Below are 24,065 nucleotides of genomic sequence, written 5' to 3'. Positions count from 1 at the left end.
TCATCAAGAGGCTCTTTAGTTTTCTTCACTTTCTGCCATAAGGGTGGTGTCATCTGCATATCTGAGGTTATTGCTATCCAGCTTGTGCTTCCTTTGCCCAGCATGTCTCATGATGTACTCTGCATATAAGTTAAATAAGCAGGGTGACAATATACAGCCTTGACGTACGCCTTTTCCTATTTGGAACCAGTCTGTTGTTCCATGTCCAGTTCTAACTGTTGCTTCCTGACCTGCATACAGGTTTCTCAAGAGGCAGGTCAGGTATTCTGGTATTTCTCTTTCAGAATTTTCCACAGTTTATTGTGATCCACACAGTCAAAGGCTTTGGCATAGTCAATAAAGCAGAAGAACAGAACAAGAAGAGTTAAAGATAGTAACATGGAGGACAGTTTAAAGGCGGCTGTGGTACCCTAGGAGAGAGATGATGATGGGCAAAAGGACATGTCTTGAAAGTAGAACTGACAGAACTGACATGGATCCCAAGTGGATTCTGACCTGATTAACCAGAAGGCTGAAACTGCTGTCCACTGCAATGGAGAGGCTGTGAAAAGAATAAGTTTTAGGGAGAAGCTAAGAGCAGGGGTTCCCTTTAAATCTTAGGGGAGAATGTACATCCAAATACCCAAATGACAAGCACAGAATTCAGGAAAAAGTTTGGCCTAGAGATAAAATTTTGAGAAAAGTTGTTACCTGGATGGTGTGTAAAATCACAAGTAGGGATGAACTCGCCAAAGGAGTAAATAAAGAAGGACTGAGCCCTGTGACACTCCATCCTTAAGCTACAGGGTTTACAGGAGGATCCAGTAAAGGAGACAGGGAAGGCAGAAGGAATCACACCTTCATAAGACAAAACCTGTTGGTTTATCCCATCAGTATTATGTTTTCACCCTTCCCCTAAGTATAAAAAACTGTATCTTAAAAAGTCAAGAGCAAGCAAACAGAGGCAAATTGGCAGGAGTGAAGAATGACATGAGAGACAATAACAATGTATGTTACGGAATATAAACTATTTATTAGGCCTGTTCAGACTTGAGGGTATTAAAACACTTCCTCTGATATTTCTAAGAATGGATTAGAACTCCAAAGGAAGGGCTGTCTAATCTCTGATAGTCACAATAAATGATACAAAATAAAGATAAGCACAGATCTTTTTATTTTTGACTGTATATTAGTTTCCTGTGACAAATTACCACAAAGCGGGTGACATAAGACAACAGAAATTTATGTTCTCACAGATCTGGAGGCTAAAAGCCTCAGATCCAGCAGGGTTATAATCCCTTTTGGGGTGGCACAAGAGAATTTGTTCTTCACCTCTTACAGCCTCTGGTGATCACAAGCATCCCTTGGCTTGGGGCCACATCACTCCAATTTCTCCCTCCACGGTCAAACTATCTCCACTTCTTCTGTTTATCGCCCTCTCTTTTGTCTGTCTGTAATTTCTCTCTGCTTTTCCCTTCTAAGGGCAACTTGTCATTGAATTTTGGACCCCTTGGATAGCTTGGGATGATCTCCTCACCTCAAGATCCTTAATTACATCTGCAAAGACTCTTTTTTCAAATAAGGTGTCATTCATGGGTTTGAGAGGTTAGCATGTGAACATATCTTTTTGAGGGCTACCACACAATCTACTGCAGGATTCCAGAAATTATCAGAAAAGTGTGTTATGTTTATGTAAAAAGTTAAGGGATGTTCATCTATAATTTTAATAAATCATTATTTTTAATGAAAGCATATGGCTATCAGGAGATATCTATTCGGTTTGGCTATGTATTTGACTTAGCTATATTTGGCTATGCATAATTGCTTACCAGGTAACCACTGCAACTGCTAGTTTAGATAAAAGAATGAGTCATTGTGCTATACTGTACATATCCTGTGATGACAGAGTTCTCTTCCCCATTTATATGCACGTAATCAGTTCCCACCATCTACTTCCAAAGGACTTTATTTCATGATTTTAAGGATGCCTATATAAGAAGTGTTGGTTATTCATATAAACAAAAAGTGAAGGATAAACTAGCTCAGGCAATATTTAAATAGATAAGAGGTTTAATATTTTGTTCTGGAGTAGACCTAGTCACCTCTCTTGACTCAATATAAGAGCATTTTGTATTGATTTATCCACTGTAACTTACTCCAGTGTGGGAGTCACCAGGACCTCCACATACAGTAGCCTCATGGGTACTTCTTCCTTCTGTTTTTACACTGAGATCTGCTATGACAAGTTACTAGTAATGAAAAAATCTTTTTTGTAACAATCTTGTCTGAGAAGTTAAATGTTTCAAAGACATGGTGTATGTGTGTGTGCATGCACACACATGCTCAGCTGCTCAGTCATGTCAGGCTCTTTGCAACCCCATGGCCTGTAGCCCGCCAGGCTCCTCTGTCCATTGGATTTTGGAGTGGGTAGCCATTACCTTCTCCAGGGAATCTTCCCAACCCAGGGACTGAACTCACATCTCTTTCATTGGCAGGAGGATTCTTTACTAATTAGCTACCAGGGAACCTTCAAAGACATAATTTATACTAATAAAATGAAATAGATGATAGCATATTCTCCCTCATTTTATAAACAGGGAAAGTGAGGCAGAGTCACTTTGAGAAAGTTGTACGAACATAAGAAGTCAGGTATTTTGACTTTCAGTTCAACTCAGTAATTTCAATTCAATGATACGTGTGGTTCTGTATTTGCATTCAAAAGACATGTTAGAAAAAGAGTATCAAAAAGACCAAGGGATTTCTGTGCAAAGGAACAAACATTTCAAACAAAATATTCCTAGAGCTATGCTGTCTAGTGTAACCACATACTGGAGCAAAGACTTAGTATGAATAAAACAATGTAAAGTCATTCATTAATACATGCTGAGATGGTATTTTGTATATGTTGTTTGAAATAATACATATTACGAAAATTAATTTCACCTGTTTCTTTTTACTTTTTAAATGTGACTAAAAGAAAATCTTTATGACTTACATTATATTTTCATTAGATAGCCCTACTATAGGTATGATATAATTACATTATACATACTTTATCCAGTTAGCAAATATTTTATCCAACATCTATCACTGTCAGGCCTTATGCTAAGTGCTGAGACTTAAAGAATAAACAAAGATAATGGTCCCTGCCATGACAGAGTTTACATTATCTCTTACCTTTCACTACACATGTCGTATGTATTATCTCACTTATGGTAATGCATAAGAATAACAGAACACCATTTGGGGAGCAAATGCCAATACCTGACTTAAAAATCACAAAATATGAATCATCAGTACATTGATAGTATTGGTCATCTATTTTTGAGATATATTACTTACATTATTATGTAAGTATTCACAGGTCTCCAGAGAGGACAGAGGTTGAAAATGTTAAGTGTACATAATTTTAAGAGGCTGAGTTCAGATTTTTGGACACCAAGTTTTAAAGTTTTCTTTCAGCTTCAACAAATCAGGCTGATTTCTGAGGATTTTGCATCAAAATTCAACGCACAAATTTATTTGAGGACTTAAACAACTCTTGGTTTTGTCCTACTAAGACTTTCACATAAAAAACTACCATATAGAAAATTTTTAAAAATTAACAAGTAGCATTTCTTGAGTACATGACTTTTAAAACAAAATATTAGGTACCATCAACAGGACAAAAATGTATAATGTTTTCTAGGCTAATAACTTTCAAGAAAATATTACTAATAAACAAAATAATTGTTCAGGTTTTATTGACAGCTACAAAGAGCAAGCAGAAACTACTTTATCAAAAAGTGTTAATTTTTCTTAATACTGAAAGTATTACCAACATACCATAGCTATTGAGAAACAAAGTTTCCAAGTTTGAAACACCCAAAATGATTTCACTGATGTTTTTGGTTGAAATCTACCATCACCTGAAATACAGATGTGTTTAGAAAATGAATACCATCCCTCGGTTTTAGCTGTGCAGGTGTGGTTATATATAGCTGCTTCAAGGTGATACAAAGCTACATATACAAACTGATACCTCATAACTTAAAAACTAAAAGGCCAAAGAAAAACAATAATTACTCTGGACTGGAGAAAAAAAAATTATCTAAGGAAAATTTAGCTGATCTCCATAAGTAAAATAACATTTTGCTTTTAAAAAAGATCAAACCCAAACCTTTAAGTTAAAGTACTTCATATACGATCATGAGTCCTTTCAGACCATCATTAAACTACTAGTGCTAGTTTGCCATATACAATGCAAATACAATCAAATATAAAGTTAGAAATGCAACTTTTTTGGGGGGGCTTCAGTCCAAAATGGCCTAATTTTTATATGGGCCTTAAATAATACAAGACCATAAAGCCAGGTAAGCAGGAAAACAACCTGAGTTTGACAATCAATTGTCACTTGTCAGAAACATCAGAAAAACAAATAAGAATTCTCTAAGATTTCCTTTATAACCTGAGTAGAGAAGAAATGGAAGAAGGCAATTCAGATATAAATGCGACAAAATTTATCCCCAGCTTACTTTCTGCCCAGCACCTGACTAAGGATTTTTACATGTTATCACAAATATTTGTTCCTTCTCGCCTTTGGAAAATTCAGGAAACTACATTTCAATCCTCAGTGCCCTCCAAACTGGGGAGGGGTAGGGGAAGGGTGGGCAGGGATGATGAGAAACCAAAGAATTTCTGCGATAAGTGTAAGTGCTTTAAAATCAGAACCTGCCATAATATACAAGAGATTCTTTCAAATGTTAAGTTTGATTCAAATTACCTATATTTAATTCCATCTAACAACCCCATGCAAATAATATCTTTCAATCTGATCCCATTAAAGAGAGGCGACCCCACGTGTCTTAATCAACAGCTACAAAAATATTACAACTTCCTCTATTTCAAATTTGTGATGTGCATTTATTTATTTTCCACTAAAATGCTGAAGTAGCTTTATAAATAAACACTTAGCATCTTTCACATATTAAGTAGGAAAAAAACATTGTTTCACTTAATCTAGTAAAAAGGCACCAAAAATTCTATAAATACCACCAAAATTTTAAAAATTCCAATACTGGTCTAAAGACAGTAAAATTGGGCTGTTCTTTATATAAACTCTAATGATCAGGTGAAACACCATCCAAAGGAAACACCAATATTTCAAATAGCTACTATCTGAAGACTAAAAATTGAGTTGTGTTTCAACTCCTAAGATAATCTTACAGTTTTAAAATATAACCTTACTGGAATCCTCCTGAAGTTACAGATACTGAAAAACTACCAACCCACTCCCATATTCTTGCCTGGAGAATCCCCATGGACAGAGGTGCCTGGTGGGCTACAGTCCATGGGGTCACTCACAAACAGTCCGACAGGACTGAGCTACTAAGCACACACACTAACAATAGGTGGCCAAATGTAATTTTTCCTCAGAAAGACCCTTTGTTAAGATATTAAAACAGTTCCTGAGGATATATGAAATTTAAATTTCAGTTACACTGTATACAATAATAAAAAGAGGAATAAAGCTAACAAATAGGGGTTTTGTTGTTGTTGTTATTGCTGTTGCATAATTTGGTTCATTTATTAAGTCCCAAGACTCTAAAAATCTTTACTATGGAATTGTAAGTAGCAGGCAACGAACATCTGAAAAGAAGTGTTAACAATAGATCATCGCCATTTTCTAAATAGAAATATTTACATTTTGATTCAGTTCTGACAGCTGGGTGTTAAGGAAGCATAAACTGGCAAATACGGTAAAAATGGCTTGACTTATAAACCGAAGTGGAAAGATGCTTATTAAGATGGTTAATGCAAAACTGAAAATGAAACTTGGGCATACCATCAGACTTCACATAACAAAATGGGTCAAGGAATTCAGTTAAAATAAAAAATACATATGTATAAATAAAAACACAGACATGTTCTTACCCCACCCCCAACCCCCAAAAAAAGGAATGGAAAGGAAAAATCAGGAACATTTTAAAGCAACCGATCAGAGGAAAGAATTGCTTTATTCCTCCACTGTTTACTAACATTTAACACGAGCATTTGCAGCCAACACCTGGGTTTGAAAATTGCAGCAGCATTTAAACGCTGTCCTTTCTAACGTCCACCCAACAGGACTTTCAGCAACATTTTGAACAGTTAATATTAACCAGAATAAAGCATCGTTCGTATATTTCTATCTTCAAGAGCTAATGGGGAAAAAAAATAAGATCTTTTTTTCTCCCATATATAGCCATTCTTTTCCCTCTTTTATTTACTGCCCTTGTCTCGAGGTTAATGAACCCTAAACTTACTTTCCTTCCTATTAATGAAAGGGGATGGGGAACGACAGAGGGGAATAAAAATGATAGGAAAAACTGGAAACTAAAAACAGTGGCATTACTTGCTGGATGAAGACAGAGAAGTCTCTCAAGGTTTAGCATGAAGGAGACAATCCTGGAAGACACCCTCGTAAGACATACTTTATCCCAAGGCCACACCAGTATTCGTCGGTTTAATTTCTGCTTTTGCAGGGGGTGGCCGTCCCCCGGATGAACGTTCCCCGGGGCATGCCTCTCTCTTTTCCCCGGGGGGCCCCCGGCTGCACCGGGTGTGGGGGGTGGGGGGTGGGGGGTGGGGTGGGGGGCGTTGGCCCCGGCTCCGAATTTTGCAGTGAGGCCCGGAAATCGGTCCCGTTAAAAGCCGATTTCACCCATCAGGAATGCGCTCCGCCCCCGCCCCCGCCTCCCCGCCGCTGCTGCCCTCCGCGTCGCCTGCTCCGGGGGGCCGGGGAAGTGCTGGAGGGGAGCGCCGCCTCCACCCCCGTCACAACACCGCCGGGTCGGCCGCCGTCGCCCCAGACTGCCAGGGCCAAGAGGACAGGGCTTGCGGGGCGGATCCCAAGCCTCGCCTCCCGCCCGCGCGGCCGCCAGCGCCGGGGCCGAGCCGGGGGGACGCGCGGATCCAGCGTGAGGCCTGACCCCCAACCCGCCCGTCACCAACCCACCCCCCCCCCTGCCCCGGCACCGCCCGGGCCCTGCCGCGCGAAGCGCGAGAAGGGGCGCCTTTCCCGTGGGATTTCCGAGTCCATTTCCGTCCCAGGGAGCGGCCGCAGAGTCCCGCGTCGGAAACGGGAGCCGCGCCCCTGCCCTCCGGCTCCCGGGTGCAGCCTTCCCCCGCTCACCCCACCCCGGACCCGCCCGTACCTTCAACTCCTCGGCAGGGCGCAGGGCTGCGGGCGAGCAGGCCCATCTCCCGGCGGCGGCGGCGGCCAGAGGAAACACGGAGGAGGGTTCCTCAGAGCCGCCCAGGCGCCTCTCAGCTGGGGCGGGAGGAACGCAGAGGAGGGGTCCCGACGGCCGCTTTCCCGAACTCCTCCTCCGCAGTTCTGTCTTGACGGCGGTTCCCGGGAATCAGCGCCGCAACTGCCATTCTCTCCCCCCGGCCCCGCTTCCCTCAGCCCCCGCTGTCTCCGCCCCCTCCTCCCACTCCTTCCTCCCGCCCCCTCCCCGCCCAGCCGCGCCTCGCCCCGCCCCGGAGCGCCGCCCGCGTGCCTTGCGTCATGGCGTCACGCCCACCCCGGCCCGTCGCTGGACGCGCGGGGACGCGGGCGTTCGCTCTCGCGCGTTCGCCCGGTTACCCTCACGGGAGGGTCCCGCCTGCGCCTCGGGTGGTCGGGAGTGTGGCGCTCCCGCCACCTCCTGGTTGACCTCCGCCCGAGGCCGTCAGCGGCCCTTCCTGCCCCTCAGCCCGTAGGACTTCTCCCGGGCTGTGGGGCAGGTGTCTCAGGACGGGTGTCGGGGGGGGTGGGTTGGCGGGTTGCTTAAAAGCCGCTCTCGAGGTGTAGGGAGGTGATGGACTTGGGGACCTCCCGGCTTTCGGCGTTCCGCACGCCGTTATTCAGTCCTTTTGTTTTCTCGCGGTTCACCTGCTAGAGTGGCAAATCCCAGGGAGAGCAGGGAGGGGGTGCTGCAGCGAGCTGCTTCGCTCTGCTGGAGGAAACGTCCTCTCAGAGTTCCCCCTCTCACCTTCTTTTAATAGAGCGCGGGCACTGCTAAAAGCAGCGCTTTTTAGCCACAATTTAACACCCTGTGTGAGGATTCGGAGAACATATACCACTCGCCTCTTTTTTTTTCCACCTCTTTGTAATCATGAAGTCGCTTAAGTATTCAGAATTCACATTTCAGTCCTATTTGATACCTTCTAAATGACTTTAATCCACTTTTTCTGTCCATCCCGTCCTAAAAGCTAGTCATACCCTCTTTGAATTTTTTAACCTCCACATGACTGGTTATCAGTTCTTAGTTGAATAAACATTCAGGCCTTTCCTTCCTAGCTGATTTCAAGATTCAGTCACTCTTTGGAATACTGAGAAATAGGGATGTGATACATGCTGGACAGTGTGTCTTTTTGCCATCTGTTACTTAACTAAATATATCACCCTATCAATCTTTGTTTTAGTGTGCCCGATTAGACACAAAGGAGCAGTCGTCTTTCAGAGCGTACTTGGTATCTTTGGTAACCCAGTAAATGTTTACCAATTACAAAACTAAGCAATCTAGGCAGTTTAGGTCTAAGTATCTTTGACCACAAATCTTGAAGTAATCATGGATATGTTCGTTTTCATTTATCCGATGTTTTAAAGCTGTTATATATTCCTTTCAGTGCTATTTGAAGGCTGCCAGCAATTTATTAAGTGGAATAGTTTAAGCCTATAGGTAGCACAAGAATAGTAAGTTAAATGGATTTATAGAATTGAAACCGCGGTGTCTTTCAGGGGCTCGGAAGAGCTCTGGTGCTATATAGTTCTTATGTCTCAACGCAGAAGAGAATTGAGAGGCAAAGTGATGGACAAGTGATTTATTAGCGTAGAAAACCAATGAGGTTTAGAAGTGGCAGATGAGAAATGCTGTGCCCTGAGAACTTACTGGGCTACTTTTCATAATCAAAGAAAAACTGGGGAGGAGGAGAAGAGCTTCTTTGTCTTTCCTGAGTGGATGCTGTGCTTCCGTCATCATCAACTCCTCCTCGTTATTCAGGAGAGTTTTCTTATCCCTGCATGGTCAAGCTAGGTGCACAAATTGCTGTTTTGATGTGTATAGAGAACATGACCTGGGGATCATTAACTTACTGTGCTCACTAGGCAGTATGTGGCTCTCATGCCACCATTATTTTGTTTTTTGGACGTCTGTCTAGTGTTTCTGCTGCATGGTTTTGTTGCTAGGCAAGCCTGCTTGGTTTTGTGGCTCAGCAAACCTGCTTTCTTGAGTAATCATTAACTTACAAGGGTTTCCCATATTTTTTCTACTTATAGTCCCCTAAGTGGGATTAACCATTTAATCACCTACTTTGTCCTTTTACTCTGTCCCTGCCAGAATGGTACCCACACATTATATAATTCTTCTTGTAATTATGTCAACATGTTGAGCAACATTGCAGAACAGATGGGGCATTGGCTTGGAAGGGAGTTTTGAGTAGAGAGGCTCTGCAGAGTGGGAATGGTCTTGTGTTCTAATTGTCACAGCTTCTGGAGATGCCTTTTCCTGCATTTCTTGTTGTTTAGTTGCTCAGTCTCTGACTTTTACGATCTCATGGACTGTAGTCTGCCAGGGTCCTCTGTCCATGGGATTTTCTGGGCAGAATTATTAGAGCGGGTTGCCATTTTCTCCTCTAGGGGATCTTCCCAACCCCGGGAGCAAACCCATGTCTGCTGCATCTTCTGCACTGCAGGTGGATTCTTTATTGCTGAGCCACCAGGGAAGCCCTGTTCTTCACTAGGAAAGTGTAAATCTATTAAACAATCTATTGAAAAGCTCCACTCAAATCCCCCGAAGCAGTTCAAATTTAGCCTGTCCAAGACATAATTTCCTATCTTTTTCTCAAAACTTGCCTCTATCTTTTACCCAGGACCATGCCAGAAATCTAGGATGCTTCCTAGGCACCCTCTTTTTGATCAGTTGCAATTCATAATTAACCACCAAGTCCTGCTTATTGTGTGTTCTAAACAGCCCTGCACTCACCCTCTCTTCTATATCCCCTTTCTTCATTTGGAGCAGTGGTTTCAACTTTGGCTGCATGTTAGAATCTCCTGCAGAGTTTTTAAAAATCCTAATGTCCAGGATGCATCTACTAATTAAATCAGGAGTACTGAGGACGGCACTCAAAAGTTTTAAAACTCTCCAGGTGATTCCAATGCAGAACCAAGATTGAAATCCAGTGCTCAGTTCAGTTCAGTTCAGTTCAGTCGCTCAGTCGTGTCCAACTCTTTGCAACCCCATGTGCTAGGGCTTCATAATTTCTCAATGGATTACTGAAGAAGTGTAATAATTAATTTTTGGCATTCTCCCTTCTTTACCTACTCTCTTCCAATTCATTCAGTATTAATTCAGTAAATACTTTTTGGGTGCCTAGTATATCAGGCAGAGGGTTTTGCTATTATAGAAAGTAGGACTATAGCAATGAAAAAGGTCTTGCATTTGTTCTCATGGAACACATATTCTGGGGGCAGATTTGGGGAAGGTAGAATAAATAACAAAAAAGACATAAAAGGAAATAAATTTACCAGAGTAATGTAGAAACCAGGGAGCTTGTTACTTCAGTTTGGGGTATCAAACTAAAGTCCACTCCTCTGACATTTGAGCTGGTTTCTACAAGATAAGGAGGAAAACAAATTAAGGGCTGGGGAAGGCAGAGAGAACAGCAGATGCAAAGTTTCTAGCAAGACAATCTTGCCAAGTTCCAGGCAACTAGACAATATAGAATCCTCCTGCAATGCAGGAGACGTGAGTTTGATCCCTGGGTCAGGAAGATCCCCTACAGAAGAGAATGACTGGCTACCAACTCCAGTATTCTTGCCTGGAGAATCCCGTGGGCAGAGGAGCCTGGCGGGCTATAGACCATGGGGTCGCAAAGAGTCAGACACGACCAAGAGACGGACACACCCACACACAGAGGCTAAAGTATAGTGAGAGGGAATATGATGTAGGTTTAGAGAGGCAAGGAGTCAGATTATTAAGACCTTTTAAGATCATGATAAGAATTCTAAATATTTGGGGCAGTGTGTGATGAAAAACAATAGATTAAGTGGAGTGACCCCCAGCTTACCTTTGGAAAAGATCACTGTCCTTGTTTTTGTGGATCAGATTATAACAGAACTAGAATGGAAACAGAACTCTTAGGAAGCTACTACCAGAATTCAGGAAAGAAGTCAGAGTTCTTTGGACCAAGGTGGAGACAAAAAAGGATGGTTTTGGTATTTGTTTTAGAGGAAGAATTGATAAGACTTACTTGGAATGGAGTAAAAGTAGGGAATGAGAGAGAGAGCAGTGAGGTAACAATAATAACTCCTACATATTGAATACATATTACATGACAGGCACTATTTTAAGTGCTTTATAAGTATTAGGCCATTTAATTATAAGAGTCCCCAAAGGTAGGTGCTATTAATATACCATTAACAAATGAGGATCTGAGGCTTAAGAGGTTAAGTCATTCGCACAAAGTTACATAGCTGATAAATGGCAGAGCTTAACTTTGGACCATGCAGGCTGTCCAGCTCCAGAGCTCCTAACCTTCCCCCACCTCTCCCCCAGCCCCCTCCATTGGTGACACAAAGTGAAAATTTCTTTAGCCACACAAAACTGCTCACACAAAACCTTTCTCCTTTCTCCCTCGGCTCCTCTGTCTCTCTGACACTTAAGCATCTACTTTTCTCTGCATTTGCTATCTATTCTGCCTAGAACGCCCCCTCCCTTCTCTCCATCTGCCTCAATATATCAACCATCACTGGTCCTTACAGGCTAAGCTAAGCACACCTTCTCTGGCTCCACAGCAACCCTTACATCTATAACTTTCTATGTAAAGCACTCATTATTATTTGTAGGTCTTTTCCACTAAACTCTGAAGTCAGGTAGCTTATTTCCTGACACATAAGGAAGAGAGGAAGGAAGCAATCGATGCCTAGCCATGCGCACATGGCATGCCTTCCCTGGGCAATGGGAGATACAAACACGGTTAAAGCATTGTCCCTGCTTTCAGGAAACTTGTAAATTTGGCAAGGAAACAGACACATAGAAAATCACTCTTAATACAAGGACCCAAAGAGTGATAAAAGCGTGTAGGAGCACTGGACAGGACTTTGGAGGGAAGAAGCTCAGCTTTAGCATCATTTTATTGGGAAAAAATGCAACCAGGAAGGGGATCCTGGGCGCTTTGTTCTCCATCGTCATTTAATATGGCTTGGGGAGGCAGTCTTGGGACCTCAGCCAGGAAGACTTGGAGATTCTTAGTTGACACAGTTGATTCACTGGAATGTGCCACTTCCTGCCTCCTCACTCTCACCTGTCCTTTTGTGAATACATATATTGATTTCCAAATTGGTTCAGTTTCTTCCTGGCAGGGTCACAGAAATGTCTTCTTAGACAGTTCCCTTCTTTTATTCATCAGTGAGGCTTTAGAGCCTTGGTTCTAGCTGCTTACCGAACGTCTGTGACCCACAATGTGGGGCCCAGTGTGTGAGGCTGTGAAGAGAGTGCCAGGAACATAGACCACACTGTGCACGCTGCCCTGAGGATGTGCTTCCCAGCGGCCCTGCTAACGCACCCCACCATCAAACAGTGAAAACAGGACCTACCCCACTATGTTGTTCTGTCAGAGTCACTTGGACTGCAAGGAGATCCAGCCAGTCCATCCTAAAGGAAATCAGTCCTGAATATTCATTGGAAGGACTCATGCTCAAGCTGAAACTCCAATACTTTGGCTACCTGATGCGAAGAACTGACTCCTTGGAAAACACCCTGATGCTGGGAAAGATTGAAGGCGGGAGGAGAGGGGACGACAGAGGATGAGATGGTTGGATGTCATCACCGACTCAATGGACATGAGTTTGAGTGAACTCCAGGAGTTGGTGATGGACAGGGAGGCCTGGCGAGCTACAGTCCATGGGATCACAAAGAGTCAGACGCGGCTGAGTGACTGAACTGAACTGAACCCCACTGTGTTGTTCTCAGGATTAAATGAGGAAATGCAGATACAGTACTTGGGCTTGGCACACAGTAAATCATCAGTAAGTGTTAGCTACTATTACCAGGTAAGGGGAAACTCACTAGAGTGGGAGATAGTCCTGTTAGGATTTTAAAACTGAGGTCATCTGTGTCCCAGCTTGGGTGGTTCTCTTAACTGTTAGGACCATATAGAGAATCCAGAAAGAGAGGGCCTTTTCTCTTCCAAGTCGAGAACCGAGGCCTCTCACTGGAAAAGTCCTTCGGGTGGCTGAAGGCTGAGTGGTTGTGAGCCACCTGTCCCACTGCTCTGCCTCTTACACCTGACCTTGCACAGGGGAGCTGGCACTGTGTCGTCTCCAAATCCCACCCAAGATACCTTTCCTTGTGGGAAGGCTAGACTCCCCAAAGGACTGTTCAACCAGTTTTTGTGGTGGTATTTCTCAAAGTCTCTGATGGTCAGAACCATCATTACTAGAATCACCTGGGATACTTACTAAGCTAGATTCCTGGGGGGGTCCTGGCATCTACTTTTTAACAAGCTCCCTAGATAATTCATATCACATGTTTGAGAACTGTAGCTTACATGCTTCAGCCATTATGACAACATTCCAACTTCAAGCAGTTTTCTTCTATTAGATCTCTTGTTGGGCCCTTCAGAAAGGACTGTATCTCTTTCCTCTTCGTGGTATCTATTCAGTTACCTGAAACCTGATTCATTCTCCCTCCTACCCATTATCCAAATGTGCCATTTCCTTTAACCGTTACTTGTTGGAGACTGGATTCTCAGGGCACCATCATCCATTGCTTACTTCAGTCTTTCGTGATTATCTTCCCCGTTTGGCTGACTCCTAAGCAAGCTGACTGCGTGCTGCTGACCTGGACCATAATCCCTGAGTCCTCTATGACTTGAGCTGGTTAGACTCCATGTTGGACAGAATTAGTTTGGCTGGCTAGCTCCATAGTCGTGGGCTGCAATGGGAGCAGGATGTCAGTGGATGATAGGCAAGGACTTAGTGTAATTGTATATCCCAGTTGGCTCAGGACACTCCTGGCTGCTACCTGTGTGTGAGCTTAATTAATAGTACCACCTTTCACTCTTGAAGGGTTCTGGGTTAGGCAATGAATTGTACAGTCATCTTGGTGATAAGCCTCATGTCAAGACCATCGGTTGCATTGCTGTAGCCCCTGAATTGTGCCTAGACTACCACCTTCCTACCTTTCCATCCTCCAGTCCCATGCCATAGTTCCTTTTCTTCCCTCCAAATACTTAATGAACTTGCTTTGGTATCATGCTTTGGGCCTACATTAAGGGATTTATAAGAAAGCACCATGAAATTTGTTGCTGTATTTACACTTACTGACAATCTCTGGAAAATGTTTTTCTTTAGTTTTAGCACATGGTGTAGTCATGTTTCCCTTGTTTATTATACCCATTTGTTATGTCTTCTGGATATCCAGTTGTGGGACTGAAAGTATTTTGCTTGGCTGTGAGGAAGCTTGGAGCCATGTATGTGGCATCCTTCCAGTCTGTGATTGAACAGGATACACTTTACATACTTAATTCACTTCTGATTTAAATCCTCTATTTCCACTTGTTCACTGAATTTGGATCTAATTTTTCTGGTGTTACGTGTACCTGTAACCCAGCTTTTATCCTTTTTGAAACAAGGCAGGTATAAAAAGAAAAAATGTGTATGAACATATGCCCACAAACTGGTACTGAATGCTAGTTATATAACTGGAAGGAATCATTTGCAAATGTACACAAAGAATGTTTTTCTAACTTACAAAATATAATGTTAACAAATGAATGGCACTTTAAGTAATGTTGAGTATAGCATTCTTCAACCACAGTATTATCTAGAAAGTGAAAAGATTCCAAACAAAAGCAAACAAGTGACTAGATTAGTTTTCAAGCTGAAATATTTTTAGCTATGACCCAGAACCTTATACTAAATAGTGTAATGAAGAACGCTCACTGAGGAAACCATGCGGCCTAATTAGACAGCAATCAGGAGTGTTTACCTTCACAGTGAAACCCTGTGCTCTGAGAGATGAAGAAAGGGAGAGGAAGATGGGAGCTCAGGAAATCAGATTTGGGGATGTACAGTCCAGGTAATAATGACGACCATAAGGAGGAGTCTGTGATCGGAAGCATGTGGCTTATAACAGTCCCCAGATGACTATTCTTTTTGTTGGCCTTGATAATATTGCAGGGGTCTTTGGGGCTGGCTCTTTGTGGTTTGCAGCTAATATAAACCACATAAAGAAATTCACCTTAATGAAATGACTGAAGAATATGTCTTATAACTAGTTTAGACGTTGCGCTGAATTGATACGACTCAAAGCTAGCTGTTCTATGGATGGTATACTGAGTCACTTTTGAATAAACTGGGCATCTAGTTAAATCTGCTTCCGAAAAATGTGTTATGGAGGTAATGTTCTATATGGTGATCCCTGCCCCTTTCCAGCATGAATATACCTATTTATGTTTTTTAAGATGAAATTTTTGAATTTTTAAAAATTGGAGTATAATTGCTTTACAGGGTTGCGTTAGTTTCTGCTGTACAACAACAGCTATATGTATACGTATATCCCCTCCCTCTTGAGTGTTCCTCCCACCCCTAATCTACCCATCTAGGTAATGACAGAGCACTGAGCTGAGCTCCCTGTGTCATACAGCAGCATCACGCTACCTATCTATCTGCTGGAATTATTTTTAAAATACAAAGAATTTTCAGAAAATAATGTAACAAACTCATGGAGCTCCTGATAGAACAAATGTTACCATTTCCTCATATTTGTATCATTTTCTAAAGCAAAAGGAATGAGACACTATAGAGTTGAACTCTACTTTGTACCTACCCCTCACCCAAGGTAACTGTTATCCTGAAAGTTCTACTTTTCTGGTTCACATTTTTTATCCTTTTACTACAAAAATGCTTACTTCCAAATAACATATTTTGTTTTTTTCTTCCAAATGTAAGTTTTACTAAACAGATTTTTAACATAAATGGTATGTAAATTCATATCATGCTACAGCCTTTTTTTCCCTAAACAACATTGTTTTTAAGATCTATCCATGTTAATACATGAAAATCTGGTTTATTCATTTTAACTGCTATATAAATGAGCATTCTCATACATATCTCTTTTTGCATGTGTGCAAGAGTTTCTCTGGGGTATAGTAAGTATAAGCGGAATTACTGAAGACGCTCTTTTCAAGGTTTGAAAGTACTGTAACTCATCTTGTGGCCCCCACCCCCATTTTGATTATACTTGTAGGTATTAATATTCAATGGGTGAAAAAATTAACATGTGCACTTGGATTCTCAGAGTCCTTCCAGCAAAAGGTCTAAAATTACTAGTACAGGCAGATAAATGCTCATGATCAAGGTTCCATTATATCTGTTTCCTCATTTTGTAAACAGGGCAATGAAAATATCTCCTTAGAGTTTCTGGGAGCATTAAATGAAATAAAAAAAATATAGAGTATTTAGCACTGTGCCTGGCACTTACTAATAGCTCAGTAAATATATTCAGTTCAGTTCAGTCACTCAGTCATGTCTGACTCTTTGTGATCCAATGGACTGCAGCACACCAGGCCTCCCTGTCCATCACCAACTCCCGGAGTTCACTCAAACTGATGGCCATCGAGTCGGTGATGCTGTCCAACCATCCCATCGTCTGTCATCCACTTCTCCTCCCACCTTCAGTCTTTCCCAGCATCAGGGTTTTTTCCAGTAAGTTAGTTCTTCGCATCAGGTGGCCAAAGTATTTGAATTTCAGCTTGAGCATGAGTCCTTCCAATGAATATTCAGGACTGATTTCCTTAAGGATGGACTGGTTGGATTTCCTTGTAGTCCAAGGGTCTTCTTCAGCACCACAGTTCAAAAGCATCAATTCTTCAGCACTCAGCTTTCTTTATAGTCCAAATCTAGTAAATATTAGTTCTTATCAGTTGTATTATTAATTATTTTAAGATGAGTGGATATTGGATTCAGTGGCTTTTGTTTGAAGATAGTCTTTGTTATAGTAAAGTAGATTTGTAAGGAAGAAAGAAAATTTTATTCCTCTCTGTAACACCATTTGGGCAAGTTTTAAGTTTTTCTTTTCCTTTCAAATTGGGCTTAGTATTTTTGGCAGAAAGTAAGAAGATACCAAACATTTATGCAGGGAGAGAGCACTGGGGAGAGAAAACCAAGGCCGAACTCAGCCTCGCTGGGAGTAGACAGCTGTTTTGCAGGTGCTGTCTTTCACCCTTTTCTGCCATTCATGCTGTTCAATGGAACTGTCACTTCAGCTCCACGTATGCTAGCCAGGAAACTCATCAGAAATTACCAAAAACAATTCTGTTTCTAGTATGCTTCCAATTTTAAAAATCCCATCTACCTTTGCCAGGGGAATCCCATCAGAAATATGTTAGCAGAGGACTTATTTAAACAGTTATTTCCTAGCAAATGTGGCTAGACTCCAAAATAGCTAATTGAAAATCTGTGTGATGTAAAAAGATGGAAAAGAGATGACATACCATACCTTGAATGCATCAACTGATATTTAGGGCTAAAGGGGAGAATCAAACTTTGTTAACTTGCTGGAATTCATACTTGGGAGTTTGCAAAAAAATAAAATAATAATGATCACAAGTTTCGAGCTAAAATGACTGTGCCAAGCCAACATTCCTGTCAATGATCAAAGAGAATAAGATTTTAAACTAGTTGGATAACTAAGGAAGGGAGAAAAATATCTGTAGTCTCAGGGCCAGAGATCTGTATTCAGTTTCAAACTGTTTCTAAGGGGTTTTATGTCCTGTGATAAAAGCAAAATTTTAAACAATGTATCTCAAGGACATGAAGGGAAAACGATTGCTACAGTGCTGTGATTTTGAGATGGCTTTGTTCAAATCAAAATTGCCACACACTAAAGTTGTATTATAATTTGCTTTTTACCAAGAACATGAGGGAGCCCAATACAGATTTTGTACAATGTTGATTCCACACTTCACACAAGCTCTCTTAAATGATCTTCTCTGTGATTCAGCGTTGACTAGAAGGGAAATAATTTCATTGCAAGCACTTTGGAATTTAGAAAGAATACTTGAGACACACTATTTTTAGAAGTATAAATTTGCAGTACCATCAAATTTAAGGACTTGTATGACTAAAGTAGATGATCAATTGCAAAGAGGTATTTATTTTGTCTCCATCTTAATCTTTACTGATTTATAGACCCAACAGAAAAACAAGTGTGGAGTTTTTGTTTTCCTTTTAAATGAACAATGGATTCCCTTGAAACATTACATTTTTAAGACTTAGGAAATCTGGAGGAGAATGGAAGTTCCTTTCATTCTCTTCTCCCTTCAGTCTCTACTCCCACCTCACTCCTATCTAACAATGAGTCATTGTTTCTTTTAATTAGGCTTCTAATGTACCTTTGCATTGATATTCCATAAGTGAAGAATTTCCAACCTGTGATTCCTAAGTATACAAGTATATATATTTGCAAAAAAAAAAAAAAAAAGAGAGAGAGAGAGAGAGAAACATGAACAAAATTGGAAACAAACAAAATTAAAAGAAACATAACATTTCAAGGAAGAGACAATAAAACTAATTCCAAAGATTCATCTTTTAAATAGAAAGTCCTAGAAAGGAAAATATGTCTGATACTAAAGGCAGAGAAATTAAACAGCTGATGGGTTTGAGCAAAAGGTTTGATTCTGGGGCCTTCCAAAGAGGCAAATACACAGTAATTTTTGATTTTTACTTTCTATATGGTACCTGCCAATTTGTCCCTCTGTTTAACTGATAAGTCTTTGATCCTGGTGAAATGGTATCATTTCTAGGCCTTTTCCTTTTAGTAAGTGGGCTCTGAACACGATGCCTATACCTAGAAATTTTGTTCTGGTACTCTGCCCTCAGTAGCTTCACATATCCAGCCTGTCCCTTGGGTCTTCAACTTCAGTATTTACTTGCTCTTGGTCCCATCCTACCACACAGAAGATGGAACAGAACTCAGTGAACCGACAGATTTTCCAATTACAGCTGTCAACCACAATTGACACAAAGTGCAGAAAATATCTCAGAAGGTTTATGATGGAATGTTTATATGTGAAACCATTCACCTCAGAGAGGGACTTGAACCCATGTGCCAGACTCAAATCCAGTCAAAACCCACAGTCTTCTACCTGAGATCACACACCTCATTTCAGGACTTAATGAAGCTCAGGTTCTTGATGTCTTGTTGCAGAAAGAATTCAGTGAGAGACAAAGTGACAGGTAAGATGTGGATTTATTTAGAGAGAAACACACTCCACAGACAGGATGTAGACCATCTCAGAAGATGAGAGTGGCCTCAAAATGTGCTGTAGTTAGCTTTCATGGGCTGGGTAACTTCATAGGCTGATGAGTGAGAGAATTATTCCACCTATTTTGGGGGAGGGGTGGAGATTGCCAGGAATGGGGCCACCACCCACTTTTTTGTCTTTGATGGTTAGCCTTGGAACTGTCATGGTGCCTGTGGGTGTGTCGTTTAGCTTGCTGATGTGTTACTGAGGCTCAAGGTCTGGTGGAAGTTGACTTGTCTGCCATCTTGGACTCATATGATCCTAATCAGTTAATGTCATGTCCTTAAGCTACGTCATTCTTTCAAAGGTTGTGCCCTGCCCCCTTCCCTTCTGTTTGTATTATTTGTATTATTAAATACAATATTCTATAAAATATTCTGTTTAATATTTGTATTATTAAGTGAGTGAGTGAGTGAGTAAAGTACCTCAGTCGTGTCTGACTCTTTGCGACCCCGTGGACTGTAGCCCACCACGCTCCTCTGTCCATGGAGTTCTCCAGGCAAGAATACTGGAGTGGGTTGCCATTTCCTTCTCCAGGGGATCTTCCCAACCCAGGGATCAAACCTGGGTCTCTTGCATTGCAGGCAGACGCTTTATCCTCTGAGCCACCAGGGACACATATCCAAATTTTATATACATTGATAGACACATGAAATATGAATAGCTCATAATTTTAATAACAGATGCCAGTGATGTCCTCCTTTCTCTCCTCCCTTTTTTATTCATTTACTTGAACAAACTGGGTTACACGAATTTGGGCTATATGACACAATTCTTGTCTGAATATTCACAGGATTTAAAGTAAAAATTTGAGTTGGACCCTTGCTGCTAAGTCGCTTCAGTCGTGTCTGACTCTGTGTGACCCCATAGATGGCAGCCCACCAGGCTACCCCGTCCCTGGGATTCTCCAGGCGAGAACACTGGAGTGGGTTGCCATTTCCTTCTCCAATGCATGAAAGTGAAAGGTGAAAGTGAAGTCACTCAGTCATGTCCGACTCCTAGCGACCCCATGGACTGCAGCCTACCAGGCTCCTCCATCCCTGGGATTTGCCAGGCAAGAGTACTAGAGTGGGTTGCCATTCCCTTAGCCTGTTACAAAACTGTATGTTATGAAAAGTCTCTTTGCTTAAAGAATGCAGAAGTATTTGTGATCTCATGACCCTGGCAATCTCGTGCTGCTTTCGGTCTCTCCGTCGCCTTTGACCCCATTTCCAGCCTGGCCCTCGGAACCTTCACGCACACTAGGTCCTCTTATCCCCTTTCCATTTCACTCTCTCGGTCACACCCGTTCCTGCCTGCTTTTCTGTTCTTGCTTCTGAACTTCAGAGAAATGCAGATTCGATTCAAACGCATACCACCCAACCTCAGATTAGCAACCCCTTTATTCATTTCTGGTTGATTCCTAACATAACTTTCCCCAGCAGGCCCCGCTCTTCTAACTGCCCAATGCCCACACTCTTTTATTCATTTTATTCAATGAAGGCTAACTGAGACTCAGTAATGTGCCACTCACTGTGCTAAGCGGCAGGCGATACAGCAGGGAACAGAGCAGATTTTAGTCTAGAGAGAGGAAAAGGCAGCTTCCCACCCTCCTGGCTCTACTGCAAACATCCAGGCCTTGAGGGAGCCATTAACCCTCTCACCTTCCCTTTCTCTGTGCTCTCTCTCTCTGCCTCTTATTCAAGTCTTTTTCACCTTCCCTCCTCTCTCAGGAAAAGAGCCAATTACATCCTTTCCCATGAATTCTTGATTTTATTCCCTTCTTCCCTCATCCAAGACCTTACTCTCCATCATTCTCAATTTTTTTTTACTCTGAAATAAATGATATTTCTCTTAAATCCTTTAAACAGTCTGTATTAAACATAAAGCTGTACTTTGGTGAAAAAAATGCTGACTACTTTTGCTAATATCTTCAAACTCAGGATTGGCAGAGTTTCTCTGAATGCTATCTCGTGTTTCACTTTTTTCTTTTGAAACTTGTGTTCTGTCCCAAGATAATCAGCATAGGAGCCAGGGGACTGACATTCTTGGATCCGGTCTAAAGTTTCTGGTGAATAGTTCCTCAGCAGATATGTCAGCATTACTTCTTGTTAAATGATTCCCTTTGGATCCTCTTCCAGGTACTTTCTATTTCATCCTGAAAAAGTCCCACACATCAAAGCTTGGTTTTTCAGTTTTTAATCTTAGACTGACTAGCAAATCTAAAGAAAAAATATTTTAATTTTGTGATCTACTAATTTTGGATTGGTAAGGAAGATTGTTTCAGTACCTAGGAATTAGAAAATTTCCTGTTAGATTTAGTAATTACTTCTTACACACTATTTACTGCATTGATTAATGAAAACCTCTCTCCTATAGATAATGTCATCCATTAGTACTTTAGTGCGGTCATAACCTGGAAAATCCTGAGTGTATGGTCCCTCAATTCCAGGGCCTTATTTTTCAGAAAGAAGGTGTTAAAAACTTCCCCTTAGGAAAACATCTGGTTCCCCTTTTTAAAATAATACGAAAAAGGCATCACACAAAACAAGTTTAGAAAGGTGATGAGAGCATCGCTGATGGTTTTGCTTTACCATTGCTCTTCAAGCCAGCATTTCTTCTTCAGGGACACAGAATATGTGAGCCAGAAGCACAAATATGTCTTCTCTTTATTGCTGTTGATACAATCTGACAATGAGCTATTAGAGAGACCTGTGGGAAAACAGAAATAAATCCCGGCAAACAGGTAGGCCCTTCAAACGTCTGAAGTGTGGGTCCTACACCGCAGTGAGAATCTGAGACCTCAGGCCTTCTTCTTTGAGGGTGACTGCGTTGGGTCCTGAATGCATGCATTACAAGAGACAGGCTGAAAGGCAGCTGGTATCTAGTCCTGACGCAAGGTAGCCGCCTTCTCTTCTCTGGATCAGAGAAGAGAGAAGAAACTCCATTTTGTGACCACACCCTCAGTGTCACATTTTCTTCAGTTATCATAACTGGCACTTTCCCAGAGGCTCAAGGACTTAACATCTCCTGATGCAGAAGCAGGCTCAAGCTGTTGGGAGGGCGGAGTTGGGGCTAAGAGAGCAGTGAAGTGTGAAAGGCACTCCGTAGTGTCTGACTCTTTGCAATCCCGTGAACGATACAGTCCATGGAATTCTCCAGGCAAGAATACTGGAGTGGGTAGCCTTTCCCTTCTCCAGGGGATCTTCCCAACCCAAGGATTGAACCTAGGTCTCTCACGTTGCAAGTGGATTCTTTACCAGCTGAGTGAGACAGCAGTAGAGGTGAATTAAAGAAAATGAGCTAGCCTCCATCCGGGAGAGGTCAGCGGTCAAAATCCTCAAGTCCTAGGGACAAGGTGAATGTTAGATCACTTTGGAGTGTCTGTATGCAAAGGCTCTATTCCGGGGCACCTGGGGTGATGTATAGGAGAAAGTTTCTAGATATTAGCATCTTAAGACAATAAGTGGTATGCAAATATTAGATCAAGGAGGCCTTTCCAAATTCTGGAGCAGATGTGTTTCTCCTTGAAAAGAGTCTTCTATGAACCAGATGAGGGATTCAAAAGGGAATCAGGAGGGCTTTAGTTCTAGTAAGGATTGGGGTGGGGCCAGCGGGCATCTAGAAATCAGGAATCAAAGGCTCCTTAGACAGTTTGGCTCTGGGGTAATGGTTAGTTAGGGCTCTGAGAATTCTGCTTTAAAGCACAGGCCAGATGTGAGTAATTATAAATCCTTCTGGAGCTGACCTAGATGCTACTATTTCATTGGCCATGTGGGAGAGAGAGTCAGCTTACTGGGACCAGTGTCTGCTCATCTAGAACAGCTGGCACAAAGCTGGCAGTGACTGACCTGAAACACAGGTCAAAGCTCATCATCTGATACACACACACACACATACACACAAGCTATGAGTTAGAAAGGCTGCCCACTTATTAATGATGTAACATATGACCAAAGCATCAGCAAAGAATAAAAGCCAGATTATTTAGGAATCAAGCATGAGAGTTGACCCATGAATAAGCCGAAAGACCATTTGGGTGAATGGAATGCCAGAGGGTTCTTCTATTGCAGCAAGATCTATAGGTCTCATACCATCTGGTTATAAAGTATCGCATTTTGGCAGGGAAGTAACAGGATGGAGCCTGAAAGAAACAAAAAGAAATTGAAAAGAAAAAAATTAGGAAGCTCCATTCTTCTGGCTAAAAAAAAAACAGCACTGCTTGTATAGTTACAAAAGGCCTGACTTGGCAACAATTCATGAGAAAAAAGACCTGGGGATTTCATTTGTAACAAGCTCAAAATGGGTGAGTTTGAACAGTGTTGCAAAAAAAAAGCCAATGAAATCCTAGGTTGTATTAACAAAGTATAGTGTCCAGATACAGAGAGGCAATAAAGATAAAGAGAGACAAATATAAATCATCATGAATCCAGTGAAAGACAATTAGGCTGTAGAAAAAGCTGGAAACCATGTTGCCTGATATGTGGTCAAAAGAACTGGTGTGCTTGGCTGAAAGAGAAAAGACTAGTGTAGGAATGTGTCTCCCAATGATTAAAGGACTGTCCAATGAAAAGAGTAGCCTTGAGGTTCATTAATCCAGAGGGCAAACTGAAAACTAAATTTTAACTCAAACAAAAGCAGACATTTTAAAGAATCAAATCTGATGAAAACAAAATTAAATCCTTTCCACAATCATGAACTATCCATTATGAGTATGTTCAAGTAGAATTCAAATGGTCTTGTAAGGGGTCCTAATTTATGTGTAGAAGCTCCCAGAAGAGAAGTTAAGGGAG

General features: G+C 41.7%; 1 protein-coding gene across 1 annotated transcript in view; it reads right to left on the bottom strand.

Annotated features, from left to right (window-relative positions):
- Window positions 1–7,343, bottom strand: part of RNF19A (ring finger protein 19A, RBR E3 ubiquitin protein ligase) — a 53,229-nt gene extending 45,886 nt beyond the window's left edge. Inside the window, exon 1 of the mRNA XM_068983348.1 lies at window positions 7,155–7,343. The gene's annotated coding sequence lies outside the window, so the exon portion shown is untranslated. The remainder of the gene's footprint in view (window positions 1–7,154) is intronic.
- Window positions 7,344–24,065: the final 16,722 nt, after the last annotated feature.

This window comes from Capricornis sumatraensis, chromosome 11 (genome assembly GCF_032405125.1).
Source record: "Capricornis sumatraensis isolate serow.1 chromosome 11, serow.2, whole genome shotgun sequence".
Taxonomy (NCBI): Eukaryota; Metazoa; Chordata; class Mammalia; order Artiodactyla; family Bovidae; genus Capricornis; species Capricornis sumatraensis.
The sequence above is the reverse complement of the archived record's forward strand: the minus strand, read 5'-3'. Positions and strand labels throughout refer to the sequence as shown.